At 44.6% G+C, this 8,157-nt stretch overlaps 1 pseudogene; it reads left to right on the forward strand.

Moving 5' to 3' along the window:
- Positions 1-286: 286 nt before the first annotated feature.
- Positions 287-7,719, forward strand: LOC135549330 (serine/threonine-protein phosphatase 6 regulatory ankyrin repeat subunit A-like; annotated as a pseudogene).
- Positions 7,720-8,157: the final 438 nt, after the last annotated feature.

Consider the following 8,157-nt stretch of genomic DNA (forward strand, 5'->3'; position numbering starts at 1 on the left):
CTGATTGGAATGCTGACCTCGATAGTGCAGTGCACGTTCAAGACGGGAATTGACAGTAAGTGAATTGGGTTTTGGATACAATTCCTGAAATAAAGAGATTTTGACACTCGGTATGCATCCCAAATGGCAACCTATACCCTACTTGGTGCATTACTTTAAACCAAAGCCCTATGGGCTTATGTCAAAAGTAGTGTACGATATAGGGAATAGGTTGCCATTTGGGACTCAGGTTGGTTATTACCAGTTTGTAATATGACCTGTTGTCTTGTGTATCAGAACCCGTCTGATGCAGTCGGTGCTTTGGGGACACACAGACTGTGTGTACTCACTGCTCAACAAGGGAGCCAGTGTAGAAACCAAAGACAAGTGGCACAGAACAGCTCTACACAGAAGGGTAGTGAGTAGAGCTGGCTGTACGCGCTCACACACAGAAAGAGAGGGAGAGGCTTATTCTGATCTAGGAATGGGGCAATTGAACTACTAGGGATGGCTTTGGTGAGGGATCTAGCATTGAATATAAATTATGCCCAAATATGCCTATTATGATTCCTTTTTATTTAATTGATTATGAATTATTCAAATCCATTCTTGTCTCCCTTCCCTTCCTAACCAGGCGGTGACGGGTCAGGAGGAGTGTGTGGAGGACCTGCTACAACACAGCGCCAGCTTCCTGGTTCGGGAAAGTAAGGGGCGGATTCCTGTTCCCCTGGCGGCGGCATCCGGTCACATGCTGGGGTGCTGGGGTGGCTCCTACACGCCACCCAGTCAGTGTGGACCCTCCCAGTCATCACAGACAACCAGGGCTACACGCCACTACACTGGGCCTGCTACAACGGTATGTACAGGACTGACTGGACTGAAGCTCCTTTCTGATTCACTCTCCAACACTGTACACATGTCCCTGAATTAGGCAGGTCTTACAATGGTACGTACTGGACTAACTGGACTGGAGCTCTATTCTCTCCTCCATGAAGTATGCACTCATTCACTCCCTTTTGTGGATTAAAAAGCATTAGATTGGTCTGGATGGAGCAATGTGGGGGAATGAACAAGAGTACAACACTGTGGGAGAAGTAGGGTTATGACTCTCAGTGGAGGAGTTTACACTGAAACAGGAGTTTGTCAGGGATTGACATAACATATGTTGTAGCTAAAGCGTTTTTTGTGACTTCACCATTGTCAGACCCTTGGCTTTCTCTGAGGGTATTGTTGTGGTCTGCAGTGACGTCATCTTTTTCCTGTATGTAATGTTTCCCGCTGGAGCAACGTATTACTTTTAATTCTAAATTAAATTAATCAATCTTCCACTAGGCCATGACACGTGTGTAGAGGTGCTGATGGAACAGGAGGTTTACCACAAGACCGAGGGCAACTCCTTCCGCCCCCTTCACTGTGCTGTGATCAATGACAGCATGAAAATGACCTGGGGTTGGATGAGGGATTGTAGAAACTAACTATTCTTAACCTCTCCTAGCCTGCTGTTATTTCATGTTTTTCACCAAAAGAGTAAACGGTGATGTTCCTGAAGTTATCCTCTGCTGTTCTGTTTGTACCCCTCAGGTTACACACCTGTCTTTGCCTGCGCCCCCAACAAAGTCGTGGCGGATTGCCTGGCACTGATGATGCCCGTGTCCCCCTGCACCTCGGCGCCCAGCCTGTCCTTCAATGCCATTAACCACTACACAACTAGCCCCTCCAAGAGGGTTACCTTCGACAGCCTGCCCGTGCTGCGCAGCGAGCACAGCCCATACTGCAGCTTCAACAACATTGGCCACTGCGGCCACGACGAAGGCTTCTACAAGGATGAGGAACTCAACAACTCAGACTCAGAGAGTATGAGGGTGGTGGTGGTCGCTGCCCCAGGGGGGGAGCCAGGGAGAAGGGACAGCAAAGTGAGCCAGAGGCCACAAACAAATACACACATAAGCATAGCATGTCTTAAATCACCACAGCCAGCTTTGGGAGGGCACGAGCTGAGACAGTCCGCACAGGAGCCTTAAGAGTCCTGCAGACTGAGAGAGAAAAAAAGGAGGGAGGGAGAGGAGGCATAACAGGCTGGCTGGCCCACACTCATCCTCTTGTACCACCAGGTGTCTTTCCAACAGATACCGGGCTTCAGATGATTATCTGCTGCTATACCCCACCTTTATTTTTACCCACAAAGGTCCAAAATGGTAGAAAGTGTCCGGCCAACAGACAGATAACAATTTTGCATTGCGTTCTCAACATTACATTTTTAAGGGCAATAATATCCTACCTTTGTTTACAACTCGCAGGATTTCCATGCTTGAGCTTTCAACCTTGCATCAGCACGAGATTGGAAGTGCGTCAAATCTGTAAAGCATTGTTATGTCATCACTGATAAATGTTGAAACTGATCAGAAACCACGGGAGTAGTTCAGTCTGATTCTCGCTAGTGCTGGAGGAGCGTTCATTTTGGCAAGGAAATGTGCTGATTTTGCAAGGACATGGAGAAGAAAGAATTTGAGGTAGGCATGTTATTTAAGCAATAAGGCCCAAAGGGTTGTGGTATATGGTCAATATGTAAGGGATTTCTTGACACAATATGCCACGGCTAAGGGCTGTTCTTATGCACGATAAAACATGGAGTGCTAGGACACAGCCCTTCGCCATGGTATATTGGCCATATATCACAAATCTCTGAGGTGCCTTATTTCTATTATAAACTGGTTACCAACATAATTAGAGCAGTAAATAATAAATGTTTTGTCATACCCATGGTATATGGTCTGATATACCACAGCTTTCAGCCAATCAGCATTCAGTTCTCGAACCACCCAGTTTATAATTATTTTTAAATCCTCAATTAGATTAATTACTGTGGATTGAATATTGTTTAACAAATTAAATAATGTGCTATTCATTCTGTAATATCAAACTACAAAGTCTATGGCCGGGGAGTCATGAGAGTTTTTCCACCATTCATTTTTCCCATTGGCGATTTTAGAAACACATAAAATAAGGGCTGTGTTTCGTGTAGGCTTACCCTGGTGAGACATTTTTATAACCATGTAAATCTCTCACGGACGAGGTGACTTTTAGCAATATATTCGGCTCTATTTACTCTCAGATTCGAAAATGCTAATTAGCATCAAAGTAGACATACAAAACTACAAATCCCTGCAAGCTCCTACACATCATTTCTAGTTGACACCTTTGCGAACAGGTATTGAGTCAATTTAAAACTTGCACTAAACAGTTCACAGAATTGTCCATTTAAAGAAATGCAGCCAATTTATTAATTACTACATTTAGCTAACATTAGATAGTTAATCAAGAGATTCTTACCTTTGCCTCGATCAGCATGATCATCGTGACATTTGTAGTTCTTTATGATAGCGACATTAGCATCTAATTAGCATTTCATTTTGGGGGGGAAAATACAGGCAAATATATTGATAAAAGTCACCTTGTCCTAGAGAGATTTACACAGTTATCAAAATGTCACACCAGGGTAAGCCTACCTGAAACACAGCCCTTATTTTAAGTGTTTCTAAAATCCACTATGGGGAAAAAGTATGGTGGAAAAATGATTGGAACCATTTCCCTGTTTGACTACTGGGTTTATGGGGATTATGACTCATTACTGTGGCACTCTATAGGGCTCCAGGCCAAAAGAAGTGCACTATATTGGAAATAGGGTGCTGTTTCAGACACAAGCATAGATATGATGCATTATGAAGTGACCATAGAAATACAATCACTAGAAAGGATAGAGCCTCTGACCATGACATTTTGTCTGGCAAACTGAACAGTACACCTGACATTCTATTTCTATGCATATGATGCATTGTGATGTGACAATGAGAGTTGGGTTAATGTTGCTTTCAAGGCAACTGAACTCGGTCAAATCATGACTTCCGTGATCTTCAGGTCGGAATGTTGGAGCTCTAGAAAGATGGCAGAGTTTCCGACTTCATTTATTTAATTACATTTTTTGTGATATCAAATTGGTAGTTACGATCTTGTTACGATCTAGTCTCATCCCTGCAACTTCCCAATGGGCTCGGGAGAGGTAAAGGTCGAGTCAGGGGTCCACAACCGGACGCACCAAGCCGTGCTGCTTCTGACTTGGAAATCCGAGCTGGATGACTGTTCAAAACTATTTTTCCATATCATATCCAAATTATTTTTCAATATTCCCCCCACCCTCCCACCCCCTTGAACGCACTGAAGTCGGAAGTCAGAGATTTCCCAGTTCCCAGTTGTTTAAAACACTGCTAAACACAACACAGCAGGTGACATCTTAACATGACTTTGTGCTGTCTTTCAGGAGTCAGAGGCCAGTAGGAATGACCGCACCCTCATAGACCTGGACGACCCCATCAATGATGCTGATGTTATTTATTTTTTATTTTTTTATTTAACCTTTATTTAACTAGGCAAGTCAGTTAAGAACAAATTCTTATTTTCAATGACGGCCTAGGAACAGTGGGTTAACTGCCTGTTCGGGGGCAGAACGACGGATTTGTACCTTGTCAGCTCGAGGATTTGAACTTTCGGTTACTAGTCCAACACTCTAACCACTAGGCTACCCTGCCGCCCCAGTTATGAAGGAAGTCAGGTAAGTGATTTACACTAATGACACATTTTTGACTGGTTACAAGATCACATAGACCTACAGATACAGATTCTGACGTAGGTCAAATGTCACCGCCTATGGAGAGGTAGGTCCAGAGCCATGTATTTAGAGAGATGGAACATCTGCATTATGTTGCATTTACATCAATATGTATGCATTACATGGCACAGTATAATCAAAGATATCCATATGACCGCTGGCTCCCCATGGGCAATATTGACATTTTAAACAATGCTATGTAACAGAACATCTATTTTATAACTGACTTGTAGTGATAGGATAATTGAAAGGCTCAAAGGCGCTAACATGGAGTCCTTTCGAAAAGCAGGCCAAATTCTCTAAATATATGACTCTGGATAGGCTGAGTCATCTCAGAGTATTGGAACCATAGACTGATTCATTTCTAATTCTAGAAAGATTCATTCTACTTCTATGATTCTAATTCTTTAATTGGAACACATCCTCACACTCACATTATACCACATTATAGTGACCTTAGAGAGATTCCTTTTTCTGTATTTAGATCCAATAAAGATCACAGAGAGGCTGAGAAACATCTCAGTCACATGAGGTTGAAGGAGAGAGTGAGTTGGATGAGGCCGTTGTCATCCCATCTCAGTCACAGGAGGTTGAAGGAGAGAGTGAAATGGACAAGGCTGTTGTCATCCCATCTCAGTCAAAGAAGGTTGAAGGAGAGAGTGAGTTGGACGAGGCCGTTGTCATCCATCTCAGTCACAAAAGGTATGATGTATTGTGTTTTAATGATGCAGTGAAGATTAAAATTCCAAATGAATTTTCCAAGCTTGAGCTAGTAAAGGTATTCTAATCTCGGAGGCCAAAGGAGAGAGTGAGTTGAATCAGGTTGATCTGAAGACAGCCACATCAACTCTGACACTGGAGGTCGAAGGAGAGAGTGTGATGCAGGAGAATGATGATCTAGAAACATCCGGGTCATCTCAATCCCAGGAGACTGAACGAGTGGCAAAGGTAAATGCTTCCAGATAACTGTGTGTGTGTGTGTGTGTGTGTGTGTGTGTGTGTGTGTGTGTGTGTGTGTGTGTGTGTGTGTGTGTGTGTGTGTGTGTGTGTGTGTGTGTGTGTGTGTGTGTGTGTGTGTGTGTGTGTGTGTGTGTGTGTGTGTGTGTGTGTGTGTGCATGTCTGTGTCTGTTTGTGCATGCAGACAGTAGTTCGTAAACAGACATTGTGTTAACAGTGCTATGGCGAATTTGATTGAATTCCAGCCTAACTCTGCTTTCTGACATCCCCATCAGGCAGCTGTGGTGACCTTCACTACTGTGACCCCCAAGGCTGCAGCCTCCCAGACCAGCCTCACCCTCAGCAGGGGAAAGAGAAGATACCCAGACCTACAAACCTTTGTGCAGGACATGAAGTATTGGTAAATTGCTCTTTGGCTTCCCCATACATCCCCTAGATATGTTCCCTATTAGAGTCTTTGTCAACAATATTTCAGTATTTAAGGAATAGGGGCCATTTGGGACGCACCGATAGGGACAATCTCAATTGCATACTCCTCGCGTTCTCTCTTCTCACCTCCATCTCAAAACCCATTGGATGAGAAAGCCCTCCCTTTGGACCTTCTCGCCCAATGGGTTTTGAGAAGTAGGTGAGGAGTCTCGGGCAAATACAAGGTACTCAATGTCCAAATAATGTGTTTGGATGTGGCCTTGTTCCTTAGAGGTCCATCCATAACGTAATGTCATGTAGTTTAATTGTACCTTTATTTATTTACTTTTCAGCCATTGGAATATGCTGAGTGAGAATATGCGTGCCGGGGTGAGTTATAGTCACCTCTAAAGTAGTTAATGTTGGTAAGATGGACCAAACATTCCAAACTCTTATTTGTGTAAATCGTGCAGGACCTTTAATTCAGAGGTTCCCAAACTTTTTCACTCAGGCCCCCCTTCCAGCATTGGGGAACATCCAGAACCACTGCTTTAATTGACTAGCTTGAGTAAACACATGGTGCAGCAGTGCAGCTCCATTAACAAACTAACTCTATATGGTATTTTAACATTTCAGATGAGCAGACATGAGTTTAGTGCCAGGTGCATGGATACTACAAATTGGGTGATGGAGTTTACATCCACTGTGGTCGTTCCCGCCCTTGACCTCACCATGCAGATAGAGCTCTCTGATTCATCAAGCTCTTCTGGATCAGGAAGTAATGAAGCAAGAGAAATGACCTCTCTTGGCCGCAGCGTCAGATTCAGCTTTAGTGGAGGACCCAGTAGGCGCACCAGCGCTAGAACTGCTTGCAGCATAAACTCCCACGCCTTTCCCCTTCTCTCACAGGTACCTATCCTTATCCCCTCCTCTCCCAGGTACCTACCCCTATCCCCTCCTCTCACAGGTACCTACCCCTATCCCCTCCTCTCACAGGTACCTACCCCTATCCCCTTTTCTCACAGGTACCTACCCCTATCCCCTTTTCTCACAGGTACCAACCCATATCCCCTCCTCTCACAGGTACCTACCCCTATCCCCTTTTCTCACAGGTACCTACCCCTATCCCCTTTTCTCACAGGTACCAACCCCAATTCCATCCTCTCACAGGCCCCTACCCCTATCCCCTTTTCTCATAGGTACCTACCCCATCCCCTTTTCTCATAGGTACCTACCCCTATCCCCTCCTCTCACAGGTACCTACCCCTATCCCCTCCTCTCACAGGTACCTACCCCTATCCCCTTTTCTCATAGGTACCTATGCCTATCCCCTTTTCTCACAGGTACCAACCCTAATTCCATCCTCTCACAGGCACCTACCCCTATCCCCTCTTTTCACAGGCACCTACCCCTATCCCCTCCTCTCACAGGTACCTATCCCTTCCTCTTTACAGGTACTTACCCCTATCCCCTTCTCTCATAGGTACCTACCCATTTCCCCTCCTCTTCTTGTAGGTCTTTCGAAATACATTATTCCCATGTCCCTTGTTATAAGTACAAATATCCATTCCAGATCCACTTAGTAAAAAATACCACTTAGATACTCCCAAATTCTTGGATCGTATTTTGCATTTTGTTACCATGTGCTATTAATATCTGTTGTGCATTCTGCAGGTCCATGACCTCTTTGCTGAGTGAGGACGAAGAGTGATATGTCTCCTCACCTGAGAGTGGCAATAGCGAGATGAGACACAGACCCCACTCAGCACCACTGAGATCTGTGTTTGGAATTTCTGAGGACTCTGTCCTCAACATGGTCCAGAGCGGCCAGTCGCAGTGTGACATCGTACTGCCGTCCAGTCGGAGCAGACGGGAGAAATACAGGCCTGTCAAAATACCAACGGACACCAGGTTTATGATGGGTATTGTAGAGTTGGTTACGAACCTTCTCAACTCCAGATTGGCGTCAGGGAACTCTAGTTCCACTGTCTGGTAGTATCTCAGCAAGTCAGCAGTTTGCCCAAGAGATGCTAAGCATGGTGTCTGATAGAGACATACCCCAAGCGACTTACAGCTGTAATCGCAGCAAAAGGTGGCGCTACAAAGTATTAACTTAAGGGGGCTGGATAATTTTCCACGCCCAATTTTT

This window comes from Oncorhynchus masou, chromosome 12, assembly GCF_036934945.1.
Source record: "Oncorhynchus masou masou isolate Uvic2021 chromosome 12, UVic_Omas_1.1, whole genome shotgun sequence".
NCBI classification, from domain to species: domain Eukaryota; kingdom Metazoa; phylum Chordata; class Actinopteri; order Salmoniformes; family Salmonidae; genus Oncorhynchus; species Oncorhynchus masou.